Source organism: Podarcis vaucheri (assembly GCF_965113315.1).
Source record: "Podarcis vaucheri genome assembly, chromosome: 1".
Lineage (NCBI taxonomy): Eukaryota > Metazoa > Chordata > Lepidosauria > Squamata > Lacertidae > Podarcis > Podarcis vaucheri.
The window spans coordinates 30,316,534-30,342,101 of NC_138759.1; the positions used below are offsets into that span (position 1 = coordinate 30,316,534).

Below are 25,568 nucleotides of genomic sequence, written 5' to 3' on the forward strand. Positions count from 1 at the left end.
TACCTCAGTGACAGTTCTATTTCAGGAAGGGCCATAGCTCAGTTGCAGAGTACATGAGTTGCATGCAGGAGATTTCAGGTTCAATCCTTGGCATTTTCAGGCAGGACTGGGAAAGCCTTCTACCAGTCAGTGTAGTCAACACAGAGCCAGGTGGACCTATGGTAAGACTCAGTATATAAGGTCAATTCATATTTCTTCCAGCACCCCTTTTGACTTGTGGAGAGCATCCACGTCCATATTATAATCTGGAAAATGAAGGGTCAGGAATTTAAAGCCATTGGGAATATTCTCCAGTTGCAAACAAGGAAAGAAAAAATACCTTGGTTTGCAGTTAATATTTCTGTACCATGAATAATAAGTTGAGGCCACATCTCCCAATCTATAAAGGCAGCCATTTTGACCTGTTATATCTTTTTACAAATAACCTACACAGAAGTAATAAATAATACAGGGACACTGACATACTTGTAACACCCCTCATCTCACACCACAGATTAATCCCTGAGCACTTGTCTCAGTTCATCCCATACTGCATATTGCAAAGAGCACTTCTTCAGTGACTGTATGTTACATCTAAGTGCTGTGCAACTGGCTGACGTACCCTAACTTCTGAAGCAGTTTTCTTATTAAAAAAAAAAGTGCTAAACATATATCATGTCACAATGGATCCATGTGTACTTATTAAAGGATATCAACCAAAACACATTTGGCAACAATTATAATTTGGATAGCAGGTTATTACTGGAGGGAATAGAACCAGTGTGTTGGAATTTACAAGGGTCTCTGGTAACCAAGAAAGCTGGAACATATCATACTGGAAAGGGGTTTCCCGAGATCAAGGAGCAGGCTTTTGTCTTCACTTGGATACAACTGGACGTTGTTTTAAATCAAAATGGCAGTCTCAACCATTCAAAACTGCACTGATTTAAACCACTGATTTAAATTTGTGGGTTTCTTAAAACTCCCTGGCAATGCTGGGTATGAGGGTGCTAGTCCTATATATGTTATGGGAGGCAGCTCCAAGTACGGTATATGAGGCGGCAAGGTAGAAAGAACAGAGAGTCATTTGAGGAAACAGAAGACTTTTGGGCAGCAAAATGCAATTGACCTGGATAGGGAGGAATGAACCAGGAGAATTGAAGAAGAGCAAGACCCAGAAAGCCTTTTGTGTTTGATACTGCTACTTACGCAACATATTCCAAAGTGACCCAGGGAAGGAACACCGAAAAGAACCTCCTACAGCCCTCTAGCTCCAAGCTGGCCATAGACACGTAAGTCTCAATAGCCAGCCCTGGAAAAGAAGCCCTCTTATTTACCATAGGAGTTAAATCATGCCATCCCTAGATTCCATTTTATTTAAGAAACGCTTCAAAAACCAATTTCCCCCCTCTAAATCCTATAAACATTGTCCTAGCTCTGCAAGCCGCCAAGCTTGATCTTATCATAGACGGTGAGCTTGTTTTCTTTAGTTTTTCCACACAGCAATTGAGCAGAGGCGGGTGGCCCATTCCTTGCCCCTTATCGTTTGTCATTTATACAGCTCTGCAGGGAACCGGGGCTCCTATCTCATGTAAGACTCCCTTATAGCTCCTTTCCGCCACACAACTTTTTCTCCTTTTTTTTAAAAAAAGGGGGGGAGAATCTGGATCCGCGTTCAAATGACATTTATCAACAGACATCTCCTGAGCTTCCATTCAGCAACACAATGGAAGCTTAGCCCCCATTAATGGTCCAAGCTGTTGGGTTCAACATACAAAGAGGTAACCCAATCATTTTGTCCCCATCTGGAAAGATTTCCATTGTCCTTTTCTCCAAATTTAAAACAACCAAAATGTGTGTGCCGTTCCCAGACAGAGGGAAGTGGTACTCATTACCCTTAGGAAGAAAAAGCTTCAGCACTGATTTAAAAGAGGTGAGGGGGACTACATGGAACCTACATTTCTTTTGCTGCCACTGCTTGTCGTTATAATTTTTATATTGAAGGGCTTTCTCTAACTTTGTGACATCTCCACCAATATTGTGACGCTTTTATAAAATCAGAGTTGGAAGCATACCACGGTCAGTGCTAGATCTGAGAGTTCATTCCTGGCAGGTTGTTATCCAGCCTCTGCTTAAATACCTTCAGTGAATGAAAGCCCGTCTGCATCCACATTATCTAAACAGCTCATACTCTTAGGAAGCGTCTTATAATCTTAAGCAAAATTCTGCTTCCCTGAATTTCAAGCCAGGGGTTATAACAAGGCTACTAAGGCAGTGTTTCCCAACCGGTGTTCCGCGGCACACTAGTGTGCCGCGAGACGTTGCCTGGTGTGCCGTGGGAGGGAGGCGGGCGAGTCGGGCGGCGAGAGGCAGGGCGGCGGCGGTGAGGAGAGGAGAGGCCGCCCAGCGCGGGGCTCTCGCCGTCTGCCTGCCTGGCTGCCTGCGTGGCGCTGATGTCACGGGGCTGTAACGTGCCCCACATAGGCACACGCGGGGCGGCGAGCGAGCTCCCTCCCACATCCCATCGCCGCTCGCTTCGGCCGGCCTACTGGGCTGTCGCAGGCGGAAGGCCTGCGCATGCGCGAGGTTTTCGCGCCTTCGGGATTCCCTTCAAGCCTTCCTCCTCCCGGGTCCTTGAGAGTGCAGGAAGCGGCAGCGCGAGACTGGCGTTGAGCCTGGTAGGTATTGCGCTTGCCAAGGCAGTCATTTGGGAAATGAAAACTTGCAAAGCAAGCAACCAGTTCAATCTGAAGTACGTGTATGCTTAATATCCTGTATCTGAAACCTGTTCTGCCCCCTCCCCCACACTTGGTGCCATTTTCATCTACACATGCAGCAGAGTAAGTTGACCCAGAATAGTACCAATTCAGATGGCAGATGGGAGAATGACAGTGCTGAATGCTTTCCCATGTAGAACAGTCCCTGCAAATAAAAACCTAGCATATTTGGAAGAGGGATGCTAGCCTAACCATTACCTTCTATGCTGTTACTATTTTTTTATTTTTTTTTTACATAAGTAAAAAGTGACCTTTCCCCATCTGGCATGGTGGTGTGCCTCGATATTTTTTTCATGAAACAAGTGTGCCTTTGCCCAAAAAAGGTTGGGAAACACTGTACTAAGGGATGTGTCTTGAGGAGTAGGCATGGACTAAGGAGAGTTCCCAGCACCGAATAGATAGGCCTGGATGACCACACTTGGTTCCCAGGTCTGAGTTTCCCCACCCACTTTCTCCAAAGTAAGCACAGCTGTGTGTGTGTGTGTGTGTGTGTGTGTTTGTCTCTACCTAAACTAAAACACAAAATACAAGAATGTCCCCAAAGGGAAGGTGACTCAACCCATTGATCACTTCAGCTGCCCTTCTCTGTATGTTTTCCAATGGATGGGCTGTGATTAGGATATAAATAAAGAGAACAGGAGAGAGATTAAACCAAATTGAGGCTGAAATCATATGCATGCTTACTTTTTTAGAGTAATCCCCACAGAACAGAGTGGGAATTATTTCTGTGTAGTGATGTAGTGCGCTGTGAATATTTAATCCAGAACCAGAAAGCTACTTAACACAAGATCTGCTTTAGCCAGTTAATGTTTTAGAAACAATGCTCAAAGAGACACCTTCAGTCTGGCTATGCCCTCCAACTCTTTTGATACACGACACTCCCTGCTCAACAAAAATTACCTTAATACAAACATGATGAGTGCCATTCTGAGACACTGGCACAGATTAACTTTTTTTGAATCCCAGGGTAATCTTAGCCTTGGAAATGATGTCCCGTGGCAGCGTGCCCTATAATTTCACTATGCATTATGTATTAAATGTATTTCCCTTTCTAACAGCACCTTTAATTCCATTAGAATTAACTTTGCTCTCCTGTTAAGGAGAAAAGGCTGAGTAAATGTAACCAGCCCTGTAAACTGTGATGACAGTTGCAAACCTGCTGTAGTCTGGAACTTGGTGTGGAGAATGCAGCTTGCTGCTGAATGAGACACAGTTGCAGGCAGCCTGAGGAAACACCTTCAATCTTGCTGCTTGCCACCCCCCAAAAAAACCCAATCCAATAGCGAAAATGTCATCCAGTCCTGCTTTACTCAAATATATGCTGTTGTTTGAAACTGCCCCCTTTTTCTTCTCAGTGTATCTCCATTCCTGCTTTACTCAGACCTCTCCCTCTTCCACTCCTCAGCTGCTTCATATGTGAGAGAGATATTTATATATTATTTCACTCCTGGCACCATGAGTTGTCTTCTACATGAAGTTCAAGATGCAATGTAGTAATTTAGAGCAGGTATTTTATTAACAAGCAAACACCTACATATGTAAAGCATCCATCACTTAACCTGCTCTAAGTGAATAAAGTAACTGGCAGATTTGCGTTAGAGATACAGTAGTGTATATATATGCACAGGTAGGAAGGCTGAAGAATAGGAGGGAAGGTGAAAGAAGAAATTTGGAATCCTAGAATCTTAGAGCTGGAAGGGAGCTCAAAGGTCATCCTTCTAGAACAGTGGTGGCCAAACTCGGCCCTCCAGATGTTTTGGGACTACAACTCCCATCATCCCTAGCTAACAGAACCAGTGGTCAGGGATGGTGGGAACTGTAGTCCCAAAACATCTGAGGGGCCGAGTTTGGCCACCACTCTTCTAGAGTAACCCCCTGCAATGTAGGAAAGTCAAGTAAAGCATCCATGGCACATGGCCATCCAACCTCTGCTTAAAAACCTCCAAGGAAGGTGAGTCCATAACCTCCCAAGGAGACCGTTCCACTGCGTGCTTTTTATAACTAGAATACAAAGCTGAAAATGAATGAACTGCAGCTAAAATATTATGTTCTTTTTTCACATAGTCTAGTCCTTCCCCATCCCAAATATTCTAAAGAGGGTCTCTTCTCCAGTCTTCAGAGAGTAGCTGGAAGTGGGGAGGCAGAAAAAGGTCCTCCTTTCCTTCCACTCTGCAGTTTAAATCTGAAATCTTAGGCCCAGTGCTCAGAAACTGCTCACACTAATGAAATTCCCTGTCGCAAAATCTGCCTGGAACGATAGGAGTTTCAAACAGGGCCAGGAAACTTTGGGAATTGCACCACCCCCAACTCCAATTCCCTCCTTACATGCAAGGACATTAATAACTTTCATTCACTAAAATAGTCAAGCTTGATGCACTCAGCAAAATGCCTCCTCTCTTTTAAAAAAGTGTTTTGTAATTAGTAGGAACCATACAAACACAGAAGAAAGGGCATTCTTCAGCAAACACAGTTGATCAGCCAGAAAAATCACATCAACAAGGACATTTCCATCCAGGCAGAATTCATTAACAAGGCTCTGTGTGATGTGTCGCAAAGAAGAAATCTGTCCCTTCCTGTAAGCCTCTTTTCCCTCCCAATAAAAAGCGGGTGGGGGGGTGGGGAAAGAAATTTTTGCTGGCAGAATGTGATCTGAGCATTCTCAAATCTTTGAGCCTCCAACATTAACCCATCTCCCCAGAGGCGTTTCTCCTGCAAAAGCCACACGGCAGGAACCTCAGACAATAAAAGCAGGTGGCAGAACAACATAACCAGTGAACCCCCTATGGTCAAAGTCAGTTGCTTCCAATTAAGCGTTAACATGAACTCCCTCTTAAAGGAAAGAGTCAGACCTGTATCTAATCAAACACTCTCTGCTAACCTCTTTTCCCCCTGACAACAGTTGGTCAAGAGGAAAATGAGGCCGGTCCAGAGGTGGGCTCCTCTCAAGTTCTTCTGCTCTGTTGAGCAGGCCCACTCAGTCATGAGTGTGCATAATCAAGCAGCAAGAAACAGGCCGCGAGTCTCTTGCTCCCGTATATTGACGGAGTGGCAAAGGCCAGCAACACATTTGATGAGCTTTCACTCTCTGTAAACAGTGAATTTGATCTTCCCAAAAGGGTCGCTAGGGATCTGCTTATGTACACATGCAACAAATGCAGTTTATTCCCCACAAGTATTGCTGAAGGCAAAGCAGATGGTTTGAGGGAAATATTATCAGATTCCACCACAGGTGGAAGATGCCTTATTCATTGATTAACCATTGAATTTATTTTCTACCCTTCCTCCAAGGAACTTAGGGCAGCATACATGGTCACACACACACACACACACACACACACACCTATTTTATTCTCCAAATAGTCCTCTTAAGCAGCAGCATAATTATGATTACATTTATATCCTTTTCTTTAAAAAAAAAGCTCAAGATGGCACAGTTGTTCTCCCCCTCTCCATTACTACGAGGTACGTTAGGCTGAGAAATAGTGAGTGGTTCAAGGTCACCCAACAAGCTCCATGGCTGAGCGGGGATTTGAACCCTGGTCTCTCAGGTCCTAGTCCAACATTCTAACCACTACACCACACGGACCATCCCCAGGTTAGACAGAGGGCGAGAATGACTGTCCCAGTGGGGATTTGAAGGTGGGTTTCCAAAGTCCTAGACTGATACTTTCACCATTCCACCAAAGTGGTCCCTATTCCAAATTAGATTACTAATCCAACTAGCAAAGGACCCTATATAAACCGGTTGAATGGCTTTGTTCCTCTTAATTTTACTGCATTGTTGGTTATGTTTTATACTGTATTTGTAGATTTAAAAACCTTTCATATACTACTCTGAAATCCGTTTTTGGATGAATGGCAGATTTAAGGGAGGGCGGTTTGTTTTGTTCTTGTTTTCATTATGCATTTTTGTTTTTATATTGTATTTTTAATGCTGTGAACCGCATTGAGAACTATGGCTGAAGGGTGGTATAAACATTTAATTAATAAATAACTATGTTTACTCTGGGGCCCCATTTGCAGTATACATTTAAAGCAGCATCATGCCGCTTAATACAGTCATGACTCTCCCCCAACCAAGACTTCTGTGAACTGCAGTTTGTTAAGGATGCTAAGAATTATTAGATGTCCCCCTATTCCCTTCCCAAAACTACATTTCCCAGAGTGCTTTAACAATCAACCCTTCTTCCCATTTACTTCTATTGCTACTCAAGAATCTTTAACAGAAACTTGGAGGAATCCTGAAACTTTTAGCATTCCCATATATTGGCCAGGTTCCATAGACAGAAACCCCAGTGAACAAAGTGAACCATAAGCACCATGCATCAGGACTATATATTAACATATTTATTGGCCTCTCCATCCAACCGAGTCTCTTCCATAAAAGATATGCCACCCCTGACACCAATTTCCACTTTTTCTTTTTGCTGAGCATGTGAAAATGTCTCTGGTTATCAAACTGGTGCCTAACGGAAGCCAGCAATATTTAATGATGTGGACTCCATCTGAAAGCTCTGCTCAGGCCCTACTGCCAAACTGCCCATGCCAAGACCATTTTGCCCTCAGAAAGGCCCTGCTGTGGCTGATGCATCTCAATGAGGTCCTGGGCTACAGCCTGCAGAGGTTTCCCTGGTAACAGTGTTCCAGCAGAGCAGGATATTGATTACCCCAAGGAATGAGTTGCCACCTGGAAAAAGATTTAGGGAACATGAACGCAGACCAGGTGCATGAAACCAAGGAAGAAGTTAAGAGGAGAAAGTCGGGAATTCATATCTGAGCCAGTGAGCAAGGAAGAAAAGAGGAAATATGCTATTAGAATTACTTGCTGTGCAGAACAGAGACCTAAAACCCATAAGTCCTCCATCAGACTTCCAAGGAAGTCAAAGCAATGGAGGGTGCTTGGTATTGATATTTGGAAGAGGTAAGTCAGCCTCCTCTTTTTTTTAGATAGCTCTATAACAAAGTACACTTTCCAATTACATAGATGAGAAACCTACATTATGAGATAGCAAAGTGTAGCACAATGCTAACCATGCCTACTCAGAAGTAAGTCAATGGGGCTTGTTCCCATGTAATTAGGGTTAGGAGTCCAGCCTATATACACATTCTGTTCGGAGACACAAACAGTGTCTCTGAAAAATTTTACACATCACTTGGGAAGACAGACGAACTAATAACAGTGTACTGGAACAAGCAAAGATCACCATTGTTGAATCAGTCAAAATCAATTGAAAAATTGTCCAGTAGCACCTTAGAGACCAAGTTTGTTCTAGGTATAAGCTTTCCTGTGCATGCACACTTCATGTTGTGTGAAGGCCTAATTATCATTTTCCAAAGCAACTACTCTATTCCGAACTTAAAAATGGAAAGTGTAATGCTGGTGGTCAACAAAAGATGTTTAAAGACTGTCTCAAGGCAAATTTTTAAAATGTAGTATAAAGGTAAAGGTAAAGGTACCCCTGCCCGAACGGGCCAGTCTTGACAGACTGTGGGGTTTGTGCGCCCATCTCACATTTATTGGCCGGGGGCCAGCGCTGCCCGGGGACACTTCCGGGTCACGTGGCCAGCGTGACATCACTGCTCTGGCGAGCCAGAGCCGCACACGGAACGCCGTTTACCTTCCCGCTGGTAAGCGGTACCTATTTATCTACTTGCACCCGGGGGTGCTTTCGAACTGCTAGGTGGGCAGGCGCTGGGACCGAACAGCGGGAGCGCACCCCGCCGCGGGGATTCGAACCGCCGACCTTTCGATCGGCAAGCCCTAGGCGTTGAGGCTTTAGCCCACAGCGCCACCCGCGTCCCGTATAGTATAAACACCAACAATTGGGAAACACTTGCCTGCAGGTGCTCCAACTGGAGAACAGCCTTTACCAAAGGTGTCATGGGCTTTGAAGACACTCGAACTTAGGATGCAAGGGAGAAACATGCTAAGAGGAAGGCACACCGTGATCAACTCCTGCCCGGAAACCAATGTCCCCACTGTGGAAGGACGTGTGGATCCAGAACTGGCCTCCACAATCACTTACAGACTCATTGTTAAAACCGTATTTATGGAAGACAATTTTACTCGGCTATGAGTGATCGCCAAAGAAGAAGAAGAAAGAAAGAAAGATATACATACACACACAAATACACACACATAGGGATCCTGGCTGATGAGTGCATCTGTTTAATCCACATGTTTCCAACAGCTGTTTGTCATATCCACACTGGACATTTTAAAATGTATAAAAACTTTAGGAATGGACCTAAAGTGTAATGTGTGAGCCAAAGTCTTTAAGGTCTGAGTTGCAAAGGTAAAGCCGTCAGAATTCAGACCACCATACTACCTGAGTTCAAGAAGGACACTGACATACTACCACAGTTCAAGAAGGACACTGACAAACTGGAACGTGTCCAGAGGAGGGCAACCAAAATGGTCAAAGGCCTGGAAACAATGCCTTATGAGGAACGGCTAAGGGAGCTGGGCATGTTTAGCCTGGAGAAGAGGAGGTTAAGGGGTGATATGATAGCCATGTTCAAATATATAAAAGGATGTCATATAGAGGAGGGATAAAGGTTGTTTTCTGCTGCTCCAGAGAAGCGGACACAGAGCAATGGATCCAAACTACAAGAAAGAAGATTCCACCTAAACATTAGGAAGAACTTGCTGCCAAGGAGTGTGGTGGAGTCTCCTTCTTTGGAGGTCTTTAAGCAGAGGCTTGACAGCCATATGTCAGGAGTGCTCTGGTGGTGTTTCCTGCTTGGCATGTGGTTGGACTCGATGGCCCTTGTGGTCTATTCCAACTCTATGATTCTATGATTCTATAACATAATCTTCATTTCGTTGGCTGCTTCTTCTGCCCTACAATTTGGTTTCTGAAATGAAAGTGACCTACTTGTTTTGCCTGGTCTCCAGTGTTCTTGTTAACTTTAAAAGGTGCCACCTTTGACAATGGCTCCAATTCTCATCCAGATTGCTTGGCAAGAAGAGTCCCACCATGGTTAATCTGTTCAGTGATACTAGACCTGGCACCATGTCTAACAGAGTTGTTTCTGGGCTTGTCTATGCACAGCCTGGACCTGAGAATTCCTCTGCCTCACTGAACTGCCAGATCAGAGTTTCTGCTGTGGCTTGATATCTAACTTTACAGACTGCTTAAAAAAACCCCGAACAACAACAATAACCAACACCTGAGCCACTAGGCTCATTTCAGCTTCTGGGCTCATGACTACAGGATTCCAATACTATCTAAATCATGTTCTCCTTCCTGCTCACACTTCTGGATACAATTATTATGGCAGTGATTTTCAAATCTCCTTTTTACTAGAAGGGCATTGTCTCATCATAAATAAGGGAGAGGTTTTGCTGCTTGCCAGTTTCACTCTGACCATATTTGACAGCATGTGATCAGATAGGTTATTTTGAACATTTTCTCCCATCAACATAATGATCCTTCTGTTCTTCAAAATCTTGAGAACAAAGCTCAATTCCTCTGTTTCCTGGTTGTTAAGAGACAACTGTGATCCATGGCTGGACCTGGAAGCATACAAACGCCTAAGTCTGCAATGCCAAATTGAATGAAGTGTTTCCATGTTGTTGCTTTCAAAATACGTTCTAATAAGTACAGGCACTGTAAGCCAAGTTGTCTTATTAAAGGATAATTGATATGATATCCCAGTTTTCCAACTATACCCCAGAGTCCTGGGTTCTTTGGGAGCTTATCAATGCTTCCTTGATGAGAAGAGCACCGAAAAAACATGCTCACTGCCAATAATCACCTTTCTCTACAGCACACAAAGTTCAGAGTGCTGGTACTGATATCCATAACTTTATACAGTGTGGGGGCAGAATACCTAAAACAGTGGTCTTCAATTAGTCTGCTGTGGCACCCTGGGGTGCCTTGAATGATAGTCAGGGGTGCAGCAGGCAACACTGGCCTCTGTCCCTCTTTCCTTCCCTCCCTCTTCTGATGCCCACCTCTGCCTCCCAAAGGTTTGCACAGCTGTTTGTTGCAGCAGCCCTGGCTAAAAGTTATGAAGGTGAATAGTGCTGGCCAGGGAGTGCTGGTTGCCAGGAGCTGAGGTGGTCTTGGAGTAAGCAAGCATGTGGGCAAGAGAACCCAGTCAGCCAGTCAGCCAGCCCTTGCTTTTGGGCAGACAAGTTGGAGGTTGGGCAGGCAGGCAGGCACTGCCCTGGCCTTTCTTGTGCAAGGCCCGCCTTGGAGCTGACGGTCCAATGCTGAAGGGGAGCCTTTCTGCTTTGCAGGCCCAGCAATGCCCGCTGTTACCACTGCCGCTTCCCAAGGTGAGCTGGCCTCACTTTCACCTTTGGCCAGTCTCTGTTGGGCCAATAAGGCTGGGGGCATCTTCTTCCCAAGCCCCTGTGGGGCAGTGAGAGGAGGCACCTCTCTTTAGGGTGAGGTGGGGAGCAGCCCCGAGACCAGGGGTAGCAGCAGTGGCTGCCTGGACGACTCCCAAGGAGTGCCTACAGAAAGAACGTAGTTGGTCAGGGGAGCCGTGGACTCAAAAAGGTTGAAAACCTCTAACCTAAACGATTGTCTCACCTCTTATATACCCAGTCAATCACTGCACTCTGCTGGAGAGGGAATTCTGAAGATACCATATCATATCCTCTCTCTTGTTTTTTCAGTACTTGTTGAAGACTCTTCCCTTTCAACAAGTCTGCAAGGTGGAGATTTTTACTCCAATCAGTATTTGCATTAGATTTGAAATTTTATTAATTATTATAATATATTATTATTATTATTATTATTATTATTTCATAATATTTTAATATAGTAACCATTTTTAACTGTTTTTACATAAGCAATTGTTTATCTATGTGTTTACTGAATTGTGGAATCACTTCAAAATGCCTCATGAGAAGCAGTTCATGAATGCAGTAATAATACTGTTCATAATAACAGAAGCATCTTGGATGTGTTCAAAAGCACTCTTGATTCTCAATGAGGAATGGTGAGCTCCAATACTGCCCTGTGTGAATTGACAGTGCACCCAAGGACATGGCTCAGGATTCTCTCCACTGAACAATGCTCCTTGGAGACACACAGAAGTCCTTTCACTGTGATATAGCACTGTGGGTTCACTCTCAGCCATGTTGTACACTAAAATACCATTGTATGCTGGCTTTCAAATCCTGCAAAATGCTGATGAAGATAACTGAAAAAAACCAAACATGATTTGATGTCAAAAGCAGATCTCCAATGCTTGGAAAATATTCAAGACAACAAAACGCTACCTGGGGAAATACACAAAAGGGGAATTTGAGGGGACTTTCTGGGAACAAATTTGCTTCAGTTCTACTGGAGCCCCTGGCCCAACATCTACCCCCAATTACTCAATTAGCAAAGTGTTTCCAACAAGAACACATTATCCTGGTCAACAAGCTCTCATCATTCATATAAGGCAGACTTGGTTGTTCAAATCAATATTTGTTAGCAGTCACAGAATAAGCTCATTTCATGCATGTTCTAATTAGACAATAGGTATTATTACGAAACACCTGCAATGTTTGTAATCATTTTAAAATAATGAGAATCAATATTAGCTTCCAGAGGCACCATATGGTAAACTCATTCCTGGCATGTGGTCCCTGATTGGCTCTTAATGCATCAATAGTGATCATTAGCATTTTTTAAAACTGAATTAACTTGCACTTGGATGCTGGCTGGTGACAACATTTTATGGTCTACCCATGAATAAAATGGCCAAATTCACTGTCTTATTTAGGCCATATGACCAATGAAACAACATATTACACTTTTGTATCACTATTTGTGCAAAGACTTCGAAGTACTTTCTCAGTATTTGAAAGATATTCTCACAACCAGTCATTCAGTGTAAGAAATCCATCACCCACAAGAGAATTCACACACACACACACACACACACAGACAGAATGTCCATCCAGAAAACTTCAAAGTGATAAAATTGAGGTCGGTTTATGTAAACCGTAGAAACTTCCCTGTACATTGAAAGGTAGGACATAAGCGACAAGACAAAAGAAATTGTGCTTTTTGCAGAGCTTGGAAACTTCAGTTTAAAAGGGAACTAGTTCTAGTTCAATGCGTCCAAAAGTATTTCAAATTCACATTCGATCCCCCCCATTACAAAATGAACTCATTCACTTCACAGTCAGTTCAAATTCCCTTAACTGTGAAATTTCCTGGAAGACAAGTGTATTGCAATGGCAGGGGCTATGGCAATCATTATCGTGGCTGGTAATATGTGTTCAGTTGCTAAACAGCCATGTTGTATTCTGTCAGAATCATAGAACTGAAGAAACATAGAGTTGGAAGGGACCCCAAGGGTGAGATCTGGTTAGAAAGCTTGGGAAGAACAGGCATATTCCCAACCTTTCCCCCGCATCTCACCTCTTGCCCTTCCCTAAAGGATCTCAAGAAAAGTACCTGTACCCAATGAGCTTTGGAGCAGAGCAGGGAATTGCATTGGAGATTCCCCAGTCCTATACCACACAGGAACTCATGTGAAAACACATTATTTAAAGTGGCATTTTGTCTTGCAAGGGGAAAGTGGCTTTACTTGGCACACACCTGGGTAGAAGGCAGGCCCTCACCCCCAGTGAATAAAGTGGGGCTGAGAAGGTGGCACATCAATACACATAGGGAGGGGGTGAGGATGAGCAAAATTAACAGAGTCAGTAAGAACTAAATAAGATCACCCAGCACTTTCAAGGAAACAGGAGCAATTCACTGTGACAACTCCGCCACTCCACATAACCCAACTGTCTTCCCGCATTCCCCTAGCAGGTTCAGTGTAGCATGGAAGAGTATTTATATTAGCTCTTTATTGCCAACAGTTGTGTAACAGCTGCTTCACTTTCCTAAAGAAGTTGCTGCAGTTCACTAATTTGTGAAATGCGTTAAGCACTTTGTAAAACACTTGAAGACCTCTGTTGAATTAAGGAAAATCCTAATACAGCGGTGTTTCAGTCTGCCACGTAAGTAAATACAAAGTGTTTCCAAGACACCATCTTGCTTGATCCCTCAGTTTGGGAAAATATATAGACGGTTGCTTTGAACTGTGCTGATAAAATACTGCCTGCTAGTGAGGTTATGATCAGGAATTCTCAGGGCATCAGCATTTGTCACTGTGATCGTAATTCACATCAACTCATAAACTCCCACCCACCCCCAAGCAAAAAATAATAATAAAAAATGCTATGAGCCTAACATCAGGGGGTTAATAAAACAGCTCTCCGGTCCTTTTCCTACTTCAGCCGATAACTTATTCAAATTGTAATTGCCTATAATGGGCACCCTGTATCACATTACTACTTATGCTACATGCAGTCTCCCAGGTCATCAATCAACTCAGCTGCCAGAAAAGACCTTGGTTCTTGTCCTACCAGTGCAACCAGTGCATTGTGAATGCTTGAGGTTTCATGACTAAACCGTTTTGTTTAGTTTACACACACAAAAAGGCTACTGCCTCCAGTTGCTTCCAACTGGCTTTGTTTTAGAAACCACTTGAGATTTCTTCTGTCCCACATCCCCGAACAACTAACCCCAAACAGCGGATCAATTTCTTAGCATGTCATTCCAAGCAACCAATAAGTAAGCTGCAAAATGAATCTATTTCTTCGGTAACAGAGCTCCTGCATGCATTCCACAGGCAACGGCAGGGCTGTCTGGTTGCTCTAATCTTAGGTGATTAAATACCTTGCTTTCTTAACCAATTAATCAATTAGTTCACCAATTAAAATAAATATGACAGAATTTCAATACAGGGTGGCTTTTTTTGAAGAATATTTAATGAAGGCAATAGTTCCCTTTGTCTGAACGCTAACACCACTTTTTAATATTGAACACAATGGCTGCAATCCAGAGACAGTGAAGCATACTTGGGATTCATTGAAATTGGGCAAGCTTTGGAGTATTTCCTTGTGCTGTTACATTCCTCTCACTCAAAGAGCACTTGGGCATGTTGGACTTTGTCCCGATTCCATGCTTTCCCCACCCCACTCACTCCATCAAGAAGCATGCATGGCTTGAATTCAGTAATGTCATAGGCACTGATAACATTATTGTAAACAATCGATGGCATTGTGCAGGAAACAGCTTGGAGCAAACCGAATACAAATTAACATGGTAAACAAATCATTAAGTCAAATCATGCTTTCGCCTTTGGGAAGCCTAAATGCCAATCTACAATAGTGTTAAGTGTGGACTCACACAAATATTTTAAACATGGTAAGGTCTGTGGCAGTGTTGGCCAAACTTGGGTCTCCAGCTGTTTTTGGACTACAACTCCCATCACCCCTAGCTAATAGGACCAGGGGTCGGGGATGATGTAATTGTAGTCCCAAAACAACTGGAGACCCAAGTTTAGCCAATGATGGTCTGTGGGGTTTTCTATGTGTGGCATCCCCTTACTATGCAAACAAGCTCATCTGTGAAGCACTTATATTTAACACGTCTACTGTCTATACCAGTCTGTCTCAACCTTGGATCCCCAGAAGTAGTTGGACTACAACTCCCATTATCCCTAGTGAGAAGGGCCAGCAGTCAGGGATAATGGGAGTTGTAGTCCAAAAACTTATAGGCACCCAAGGTTGAGAAAGGCTGGTATATATAATTAGATATATACCCCCCCACACACACACACACATACACACACAAAACCAAACAAAAAACCTTAACTTAAGTAAAGATCATGTGGGTTATGTTGCTGTTTCTCCGTTCATCACAGTCTCAAGACTGTTGAAACCAAATTCTTAGCATTCTCACTAAACTAGCATTCTGGGGATTCTTTGGTGGAATCCAGGACAGCTGAACTAGTATAAAACAGATATAATACAGTAATGTCGTGCAAATATGTCCATTGCCTACACACCAAAATCAGTCTTCTTTCCTATGTGCTATATAATTCCTCACCATTCCTCTTTCCTCATCAGGGAGGATGGACTAAGCCAGACTACTTGATCTCTGGCGAGAAAGGCATTGAACACCCACTATGTTTATGGAATTGTGGGGATTCAGCATCTCTCAGGAAGAAACCACCAAGGATGCAGCTGTTGCTGGCTATTGGAAATGGAAGCGGCTGGAATTAGATCTCCTTTGCCTCCTGTCACTTAAGACAAATGATTTATCTTGTTAGTAAACATAAAGTGTTGTGGATTTTGCAGGCTGCTTCTTTTGAACAGGAGACTTAACATTCCCAGGCAGGACTTCTTCAAAATGAGATTGCTTTTCTTCTGCGATTTACATTACCAGAGAGTCTGTTATTAGCTGGATATTTTATCTCTGACACTATGAGAAATATTGCTGCCATAAACCCCACTGCCCTTAGTAAAAGCTGAACTACTTGGTGAAAGCTAATAAAGTGGGGAACAATGAAGGCAATTGCCAATGAATACTTAAGCACCAAACAAGGGAGCTGCCCCCCCCCCAAGCTAGCCTTTCTTTGATTTCAAGAGCAGCAACAGAGGTAATTGCAGAGCAAGGGTCCTTTCCAATCTATACTGATTGCAGGGTCCATGCCACAATCACAGGGAAATTGACTACATGCCATCTTTAGCTTTTATTCTTTGTCCCCCATATAAAATCGCCACTGTGATGAATTCACTTTTTAAACAAACCCAACTAGTGCTTGGCAAAATGGGATGCTTCAGACTTCCAGTATGTGCTGCCACAGCTGTTAAGATCCACCATACCTCATCATGTGCACCTCCCCAAATCATGTAGGATTTCAATGCCAGCAATAGAACAATCAGAAGTCCATGCGTGTCACATAAATCCAAGATCTACATGGGCAAGCTATACGAGACATTACAGCCAGAACACAGAACTTGCACATGGAAGCAACCTCTTCCTGGATTACCGTACGTTATCATGGAAACCAGGTGTTCTACTGGTAACTAGAGGGGCAAGTCATTACAGAATTACCCAGAGTAACTTCTTTCACCCATGTAGTATGTAAAAACATGTTAACACTGATAAGAGAAGAGGTAGGTATGGTAAATTGTAAGTAGGAATAAAATAAAATGAAGTCCAGTAGCACCTTAGAGACCAACTGCCATAAGTTTGTTCTGGGTATAAGCTTTCGTGCGCATGTACACTTCTTCAGATACACAGATACTTACTCTGTAAGTAGGAATATCATGGTAAATCAAGTTGGACATCATAAATCTGAATAGCTCTGCTCAATTTCAGCCATCAAGACTTAGGGTGCAATGTGAAGAATAGCCCACAATGAGTGGCATAGGGGCCAAGGTCCCCTCAGCCCTCCCAATATAATATTTGAAGGGGCTGTGCTCCCCAAAGTTAATGGACATTGCCATTCAAATGGCGCATGTGCACCGTGTCATGTGATTATGTGGGGCAGGACTTATCTGCCCCCCATATTTTATTCAAGTTGGCACCCTAATGATTGGGCTGTCCCCAGTTCTGCTTGCAATATTACTGCAATAAGAACATAAGAAGAGCCTACTAGATCAGGCTAATGATCCATCTAGTCCAGGGGCCAGCAAACTTTTTCAGCAGGGGGCTGGTCCACTGTCCCTCAGACCTTGGGAGGGCGGATTATATTGGGGGAGGGAATGAATGAATTCCTATGCCCCACAAATAACCCAGAGATGCATTTTAAATAAAAGCACACAGTCTACTCATGTAAATACACCAGGCAGGCCCCACAAATAACCCAGAGATGCAGTTCAAATAAAAGGACACATTCTACTCATGTAAAAACACATTGATTCCCGGACCATCCACTGGCCGGACCAAGAAGGCGATTGGGCCGGATCTGGCCCCCGGGACTTAGTTTGCTTACCCATGATTTAGTCCATCATCCTGTTCTCAGAGTGGCTGGTGAGAAATCCTCAAGCAGAACCTAAGCTCTAGTGAGCACTACCCCCCACCCCCAACCATGGTTTCCAGGAACTGGTATTCAGAAGTGTTACTGCCTCTGTCCATGGCAGCAAAGCATAGCCACCGTATCTAGTAGCCATTGATAGCCTTGTGGATTTGTCCATGGATTTGTCCAATTCTCTTCTGAAGCCATCCAAGTTGGTGTCCAGCATTGCTTCCTGCAGGAACGACTTCCATAGTTTAACTATGCCCTGCATGAAGAAGCAATGACAAAGAAGGAATGCTGGCTTTTTTGCCTCCATCCTCCAATCGCATCTCCATTGGATCTGGTGCTGGCCCTGTCGTTTTTCTGTCAGCATGCTCTGGTCTTTGCTAGGCAGCCAGGAAAAGGAGAGCCTTCCTGGCCAACCAACCTAAACAGAATCAGCACCTTCAAGTAGTGGATCAAACATCAAGCCACCCATAATGGTTTCAGCTGTTCAAGAGGGCTGCTCATGGGGCCGTCATACTTCGGGAGTGAGTTGCATGGCCTGCTGCTTAGCCATCCCTAATTACAGCATATATTCTTGCTTTCATATATTAAAGGATGCCCACCACCAGTTACACATCCCACACATGTATCTGCAAGCAAGCCGCAATTCTATAAGTCATCACTTCATATCTTCACTTTGCACACCAACTTTATCTCCAAATGCTTTACCATAAAATGCAAACAGAGCTGGAAGAAGATCAGATTAAAAGGTCAGAGGCAGAAGCTCTGTCCGAGCATGAAGTCATGGTGGTGCTAACTGTAATGTGGGATTGGAATATGCACACTGAGCCTGTCCTCTCCAATCCTAACCTTCTAGCTTTGAACATTTAGATGCCCTGGGGGAATCCAAGCACATTCAACTAAACATGTATAAACTCTTTCTTCAGGAGTGGAAAGGGCATTGCATGTGAAGAACCTCCACACAGCCTGTCCCCTCACACATTTGACCAACACCTGAAAAATGCAGAAAGTTAATTTCAGACATCATAGGTCTATGGAGAGGAATTCCTTCACAGTTGACCATGATGTCCATTCATTGAGTATTGAAGAGCAACTTGCAATTGCTCTATACAACCAAAGGAACCCTGACATTTAGATATCCATAATCTAAACTGCAGCTCTGATTCTGAAGAACAAACAAGCACAAAAGAAAAACACAGAGAAGAATGAGCACTAAAGTAAAATGTTTGCGATTTAAACTGTATTTAATTCAAGTGAACTCGGTTAAGTAAAGGTATTGTGTAATTAGTCAGCATCTCTTGATGTGGAATTAAGGAAAATCAATGGGCCATGTTAACATTATAAGAAAGAAAGGCAGATCTAACAACTCAGCTGAAGGAATTCTGCTCTTATGAGTTGGCACAATTTAGCTGAATACATCTCATCTTGGGTGTTCAGTATAATCCAGATTATTTCTACAGTGCCAACATTATGTGCAGCACATTACAAATAGCAGGCATTGGAGCTCTCTACCACATAGAGCTTGACTTTACAATCTAAAAGTGACACAGGAAAACAACCCAGGAATTGGGGGAGGGGGAGTGAAGTCATGGGCGGCCAGGGCAGAATGAAAGACACTGTCAATGGCACACAATTTCATTTAGTGAAAATACTGAAGATCTCTGCAATGTCAAGTTCAATTACATGTTGCAGCTGTTTTGGGGACATGCTGGTATTACACCAAAAAGTTTTCTGCAACATACATATAAAAAGTAGACACAGCATATGAATGTACAGCCATCTATAAAGACAGCCATTTAGGCAACCAAGTTTCCCAAATGGGTGACAACAAACTTCCACACCATATTTTACTTCCACACAAACATCTGCTGTAGAAAATACTTGTATAAGAGTATTTCCTGCAATGTTCATAATGTAGAACTTTCTCCACAAACAGCATAGTGCTGAGCATTTCTGCAGCCATCAATGACACCATGGCACATTAAATGCTTTGTGGAAAATGGTGATTAACTTTTTTAGCTTTAGTTCCCTTTTCCCAGGGAACTCTGTGAATTGTAGATCTGTGGGGGAAAGAGGGGTTTCCTAACTAACAACTCTCAGCACCCTTAGCAAACTGAAGTTCTTCCCAGGATTCTTTGGGGAAAGCCATGACTGTTTTAAAAAGTATGATACTACTTTAAGCTGTAGTGTAGATGGGGTCTTAATTAAGCTATACTTGCATCTAAGATGCACTCAGAATATTCAGAGAACAACAGAATACTATGGAAGTGGTATGTCTGAGCATAAATATTCAGTGGAACAATAGGGAGCATCACTGATAGATCAGCTAATGCAAAGAAGTTACAAGCCCAGACTGTGCCTCTGCATTTAAGCCTTCCAGCTTCTTTACTTTAGCAAAGCCATCTCATCTCCCAAAATGATGAAGATTATGCCTTAAACAGTTTTCTCTCAACTTTTACCAAGCAAATCTCCCTAAGATTCCTATCTCTCAGTTTCCTGGCCACCATTCATTGGCACTCAGAACGCCCAGGGGGCCTTAAACCTCTGGAGAACAAATTCCCCTATTGCCTCTTTTGAATGGAGATTTGACAGCATTTTTCATTTCACTGATCTCCCTCTCCTCCCTCTCTCAGCAGCTGTGAAATGCCCACTGGTTATCAGCCTCATTATGTATGTGTTATTGCTGGTATCTTGACTGTACATGGATTGAATGTATTTACATGAATCTAAAGTCTTCCATTAGTGATGTATGGAAGTGAGAGCTGGACCATAAAGAAGGCTGATCGCCGAAGAATTGATGCTTTTGAATTATGGTGCTGGAGGAGACACTGGAGAGTCCCATGGACTGCAAGAAGATCAAACCTCTCCATTCTGAAGGAAATCAGCCCTGAGTGCTCACTGGAAGGACAGATCGTGAAGCTGAGGCTCCAATACTTTGGCCACCTCATGAGAAGAGAAGACTCCCTGGAAAAGACCCTGATGTTGGGAAACGACAGAGAATGAGATGGTTGGATGGTGTTCTTGAAGCTACTAGCATGAGTTTGATCAAACTGCGGGAGGCAGTGGAGGACAGACGTGCCTGGCGTGCTCTGGTCCATGGGGTCACGAAGAGTCGGACACGACTAAACAACTAAACAACAAAGTCTTCCATGATGCTCTAGAGCTTAAATAATCCCTGCTGGAACAACCTCTTTAGTCCATAAGACATAGAAGCTGTATGAGTCTCCTAACGTTCACACTACCTTGCCCACTCAGTTTAAAACTAAATCAATTGCATTCCTTTTGTGAGGGCCTGTCTTCAAAATAGCTAAAGGCCTGTTTCTCAATAGCTAATCCAAGGCCAACACCTTCCAAGCTTTTCTCCAAGCATCTGTTTCTTCTCTCCTCTCCCTCAGTTACATTCCATGCTGCTTTATTTCTCCCATGCACCCAATTTCCCATTGACACAATTTGCACGTAACACAAACCAAGCCATGGTTTAGTGTGAGCTTGCCAGCATATGGGCTCCTTTGTTGATTTGCTTCTCTAATCCTGCTGCGCTGCTGCGAGCTAAGTGGTTGTTTGGCTTAGTTAACCCTCACTCCAGACAAAACACAAGCTGGTGTCGAAGTTTGTTTTTGGTTTAGACCCTGCAGTTTGTCTGGAGGAGACAAACCACGAGCCCGGGTTTGGATGGCACACTAATCTAAATCATAGCTTAATTCACAGCAGTTTAGCAACAGGAGGGATGGAGGAAAAGCAAAGCAGCCATGATCTCCTCTCCAGAGTCCACCTGCTCATGTGTCTGTCCCCAACAATAGGTATTCAGATACACCAGTGCTATATTATGAAAACTACCAGCCCTAGGAAATTGCCTTGTTAGCCTGTTTGATAAACTCAGTCCCAGTAAACACAGTCTCTTTCTCCATCATCGGGGGGGGGGGACACCCACAGATATTTTTGACTGTTCTACACTCCCACAGACCTCCTAAATGAAGTTGGTTGTCTGTAGCTCATAGTTTGAGAACCTCTGCATTAAATCATATCAAACAAATGAAAGAGTTGCTTACATCGAAGCACCATATGTAAGCAGTTTCCATGTCACTCATTTTATTTATTTCACACACTGGCATGCCTTCTTTCAATTTGCAACACTTCCAAGGCAGCTCACAGCAGTTCTTTTAAAAAAAGCCAATTATCAAATAAAAAAATAAAACTGTTTTTGACTTTGGCTGTTGTTGTTTTTAATGGGGTTCCTAAACATTTTGACAATGGAGCCTTACTGAGCTTCTGCACTGGTGGATTCCCTTTCAGACTTGCATTATGTGCTACTTCATTGCTTTGAGTCACCCTCTTTCAGATGTGGCAGCTCCAAGGCAAATGTGACAGGCTACAATATACAGCACAGATGAGGGTCAGGGATGCTCCCTTCATTTCGTCACTGCATTAACCCAAGCAGTGCAAGGGAAATGTTTCTAAGAAGCTATTTAAAGGGCAGCACTTGCTGGAGTCACAGCCACATCCGCCTAGGACATTTACTTTGTTAGGAATGATTTACCCCTTCAGAAATGGAAGGCCTGAGTCACATCCTGGTAATGACAACTGAATCACTGGCTGGAGAAATAAAAATGGCATTGCTCAGCCCAGCCTTGTCTTTTCAAATGTCTGTACCAGCCTGTATCCTATAACCTGATGAACAATTACAACTCTCCCCTCCCTTCATAAAAAAGAACAATGAGTGAATGAACACTAGACAGGGATAGCCTGTTGTCTATGCTCTGGTAACCTCTAGGTTAGATCACTATAATGTGTTATACATAGGGCTGCCTCTAAAGACGGATCGGAAACTTCAGCTGGTGCAGAATTCGGCCAGGTTGCTCAATGGGGCAAGGCAGTTTGAGCACATTACACTGATCCTGGCTTGACTGCTGTGTTTAGAGGGCAGAAACACAAGAACGGGCCTTTTTTGTGGTGGCTCCCCATTTGTGGAATGCTCTCCCTAGGGAGGCTCACCTGCTGCCTTCAACATATATCTTTAGCTGCCAGATGAAAACGTTTCTCTTCAATCAGGCATTTGGTTGATTAACATTCTATGGCTTTTAAAATGTGTTTGTGGGACAGGTTTTATTGGTTTGTGTTTGTGTGTTTTTTAAATGTATTTTGTATTCTCATTTTGTGTTTTTCTGTTGTGTAACTGCCCTGGGATCTTCAGCTGAAAGGCAGTACACAAATTAATAATAATAATAATTCCAAACTTGTTCCCAGAGTTGTACCTCTAATTCTTCTCCAAAATCTTTCCCCCATTTCAGTCTTAATGAACTGAGAGGAAGGGTGGTCAATTGTGTGAGGATTTAATATAGTTCGAAGGTGATTTCCTTTCCCAGTGGGTTGAATGTGTAGAGCAGTTGCTCAAAACTATTTAAGCCATGTAATGCTTGAGTCGTTATATTTGGCTGATTGCAAAAGGAAGAGTGTTGAGTTATTGCAACTAAGGGGGAATCAAATGGTGTCCATTTTTTCCACGTGGTCAAATCTGATTTTAGAACGGGGTTAATAATGGAGTAATCATCACTTATTTTGATATCCAAACCCTGGTTAATTTTAACTATGGTTTATGAACCAAGTCAACATCAAACTATGGATTCTGAAGCTGACTTGTGTCAACAAAACACTATTAAGATTAACCACACTTTAGGATTTGGGTGCATTATGAAAATGCAGTTAATCTAAAATGGAAGTGAAAGCTTCTGATCTCCTAGTTTTAATCTCAAAGTGAGTTCCAGAGCATTCCTGAATTTGTTTTATCCTGATGGTCCTTTACAATTATGAACATTAGGTGGAATGTGGAATAGGGAGGGATTTGTGTGCAGCAGTAAGGCAGAGGGACGGAGAAGCTTGTGTCTGATTTTATGGCTTGCTCTAGTCCCAAAACTCTGTTTTCTTTCAGTTATAGGGTTTAGAAATGTAGAAAGTTTAATTTTAGACACAAAGTGTGTGCACTCCAGTCCTTATGTCAGTTTTACATGTGAATCCGGTCACATTCTTGACTATAATGAGTACCACCACTGATGAATGTCATAAATGGTTATCTAAATACTTTTGAGCCTTGATTTTAATTTCATCAAGTACAAGTCGGGAGGTGCAGGGGGGAATGGAAAGAACAAAGTGGGCATCACAAGCATATTGTATGAAAGCAAAGTGTTCGTGCTGAAGACTTGAAAGAATGTTTATGCAATTTGCATCAAACAAGGAATGGAAGTAAATTTGTCTGCAAAGTTATTTAGCATTCTTTTGCTATTCAGTTAGATTCAAGATCTTAAATTGGCTTCACACATGCTTAGGTCAAACCACTTTCAGAAGACCTCATTTCAATTAAAAGCAAAACCCAATGGAGGAGGAGCTGTCAGAGGCTTAGAAATTGAGGACGGATGTGTAAGCCTATTGCAGGCCATGGGTGCAAGGAAGGAGCCTCCTCACTTTTATTTTAAATCATTATTCCCCAAATATAGTGCAGTTGGTTTCTTGAACTACAGGTTGCACAGATGTTGGAACAGAGTTGTTATGGCACAGTAATAAGTAAAATGTTTCTCTATACTGTTCCAACAGTCATTCCTTCATTATCATGGCCTTAATTGCTCTCTGCGATCATCTATCGTATGTTATCTCTGCAGTTATTCCTCTTCTGTATCTAGGTACGGCACTGATATCCATTTCTGTTATATATAACAGAGCTATAAGAACATTTTCTATTCCTAGTAAACACATTACATTTTTAGGTAACCGTATTCCAAATGGAATATGGAATTCTTCCATATCCACAAAAATGATGATCACTTGAAATCTCATTCAAATGTCTCAACCACAGTAAGTTCGTTTCTCATCTGCCAAATTCAACCAAGAAGAAACAGAAGCACCACCCCATGCTCCAAAAAATATCTCCTGGGATCTTTCCTCTTCCCTCCACACTAAATTCCCAGGCCTCTGACATCTCTTCTTCTTTTGTACTTTGCACCACTGAAGTTGAAGACAAGAGCAATTCATTTTTCTTGGATTGAAGCTCCCTTGGGCAATAGCAGTTTGGCAAGCAAGAACGGCTGCCTTTTTAACTCTTCTGCTGAACTGTTTGACAAGGGAAAATCCCTAGGCATACAATAGGCTAAAGGAAAAGCATACACCCTACTACAACCAACCATATTCCCCACCTTTTCAAGAGTTTTAGTGTAGAGCAGCATTCCAGGTGTGAGCCCCTACTTGCAGTCTAAAGTGATACAGCCCAAACAGAGGTTTACTGAGGTTTACTAGACCTCAGTTGCAGGAGAAACAGAGTGTTGGACAAGCTCCTTATATAAAGTTGGTCAATACTGACAAGATGGCTGCAGAGAAGCAATGGAAAGCATTAGTGAAATAATGGTTCGTTCCCCACAGATGTGTCTCTTAACACCTTCATTATACACCTTCCAGAGGATGCTGAAGACTTCTTCATCCTGCCTTTTGATACTTTTTAGGGCTCACCTTATTTTTTATTGTAAGTTGTTTTAAACTGTTTTTGATCGTTTGTTTTAATGTTGTAACCCACCCCATGGGCCTTAGGTGAAGGACTTATTATTATTATTATTATTATTATTATTATTATTATTATTATTAAATGCATTGTATGTGCAACCAGCCTTCTTTGAATCCTTACATGGCTGTATGCAGTAGCAAAAATATATGACATTATACAGAACACTGCATCAGGCATCAAAGGGGGAAGGCAGATGGAATGGAATTATCCTCTGTCTTACATTAATGTTTGAGCTAGAGGAGGTTTCAGAGGCCAGATTTCTTGGGTCAGGTTCCAAGACGCAGTTTTCTGAGTCAGGAAGTGCGTGCTTTGGCAACACCTCTAAATGAAAATAACCATATCCACATCTTTGTAGTGTACAAATGGTGAAGCAGCCTCCTGGAACATGACCCAATAATGTGTCTGGGATTCTGACTGACCATGCCTGTATATCACTTGATATCTCA

At 42.8% G+C, this 25,568-nt stretch overlaps 1 protein-coding gene and 1 long non-coding RNA gene across 28 annotated transcripts in view; one reads left to right on the forward strand and one right to left on the reverse strand.

Annotated features, from left to right (window-relative positions):
• NRXN3 (neurexin 3) overlaps nt 1-25,568 on the reverse strand; it is a 1,220,542-nt gene that overhangs the window by 1,049,417 nt on the left and 145,557 nt on the right. The gene's annotated exons all lie outside the window — the stretch shown is intronic.
• Nucleotides 31-16,026, forward strand: LOC309538807. Its single transcript, XR_014222348.1, has 4 exons — nt 31-161; nt 4,112-4,263; nt 5,179-5,331; nt 15,676-16,026. It is a non-coding gene; the product is annotated as an uncharacterized lncRNA (long non-coding RNA).